Raw genomic sequence first — 1,370 nt, forward strand, 5'->3', positions numbered from 1 at the left:
ACGATCAGCACGAGACTCAAAATATGCCTGTGTTTGATTGTACAGCATAGATTGTACAGCATTTATGTTAAAATGAAGGTAAATATATCAAAATATCAACATCCAACTTCACAGTGCTAACGTAACAATGCTTGTCAAATTCTCAAACAAATCCGCATGTATTTCTAAACTATTTTAGCAGAGGACGCAACAGGAGCATAAATGATATCTCCCGCCAGCCCTTCAAAGATACTTTTCCATGGGTGAATATGGTTGTCTGGGGAGTTGCGGTGTTGGTCACTATTGGACTTCCCCGGTCTCAAGTGTTGTTGTTGGACACGGGCAAAAGACTCGCATTTTCGGCAAATATAAAGAGGGTTAAGGTTTCGGCTTTAGCGGAGCCAGTGTTCACATTGACAATAATAAGAAGATCGTCCCTGGGTGGGCTCGAACCACCAACCTTTCAGTTAACAGCCGAACGCGCTCGCCGATTGCGCCACAGAGACTGACGAGAGAGGGTTTTCTCCATTCGCACCTTTCCGGTCAAAAAATAAACATTGCTTGCATTTTCTTGCCAGTCGGCAATATTCCTTCTGCTCTGATAGCCAAGAATTAAATTTCATTTTTCACAAGCTGTATGAATTTCTTGAAAAACAAGTTGTTGCAGAAAGGAAATGCATTCATGCATTAAACTAAATCAAGCCCTATGCGGTTGTCCAAAATGGTACGTTCTGCACGAAAAGACAGGAAGAAAGGCACAGCTGGGATGTGGAGCCAGGATCTCCAGTTAACGAGACATACTTAAAGCAACTAAGCTACGGCGCCAGCAGAATTCTCCTCTTTTACAGCCGCTTGGACACAGCGCTCTGAGCCATCTGCGTTTAGTAAGCACTGAGTCTGCTGGCTGAGCAAGTTGCCTCCTTTACACGCAACAGGAGCCCCGACTGTAAGAGAAACGAAGAGAAATGGCTTTATTGGGCACTTTTCATGTCCAATGCGCTTGACATCTCCCAAGGGCTGCAGAGTTCATTTACGACGCTTTTCCTTTCTTTCTGCACTCTTTGATGAAACAAAGCGAGAAATCATGTAAGGGAAAATGACTTTTTTTTCATGGAGAAAACATGCACCAGGAAATGTTGTGTTTAGAAGACGTAAGTTAACATGAAAAGTGACCTAATTTACCGGAGCAAATGCTCGCCTAGCAAGATCTGCTTTACTACAAGAGAGAAGTAGAGTGAAAGACGTGATCATTTCATGCCGTTGTGGAACAAAATTTTTTTTTTTCAAGACAGAAAACCAGGCTCCAGGTGAGGCTTAAACTTTCAACCTCGGCATGACTCCACTGATTATGTCATTTTACTGTACATGACCTGAACCAGGAAGAAGATTGG

General features: G+C 43.0%; 1 non-coding gene across 1 annotated transcript; it reads right to left on the minus strand.

Moving 5' to 3' along the window:
* Nucleotides 1-411: 411 nt before the first annotated feature.
* Nucleotides 412-485, minus strand: trnan-guu (transfer RNA asparagine (anticodon GUU)). Its single transcript has one exon. It is a non-coding gene; the product is annotated as a tRNA-Asn (tRNA).
* Nucleotides 486-1,370: the final 885 nt, after the last annotated feature.

Source organism: Atractosteus spatula (assembly GCF_055471065.1).
Source record: "Atractosteus spatula isolate fAtrSpa1 chromosome 10 unlocalized genomic scaffold, fAtrSpa1.hap1 SUPER_10_unloc_1, whole genome shotgun sequence".
NCBI lineage: Eukaryota > Metazoa > Chordata > Actinopteri > Semionotiformes > Lepisosteidae > Atractosteus > Atractosteus spatula.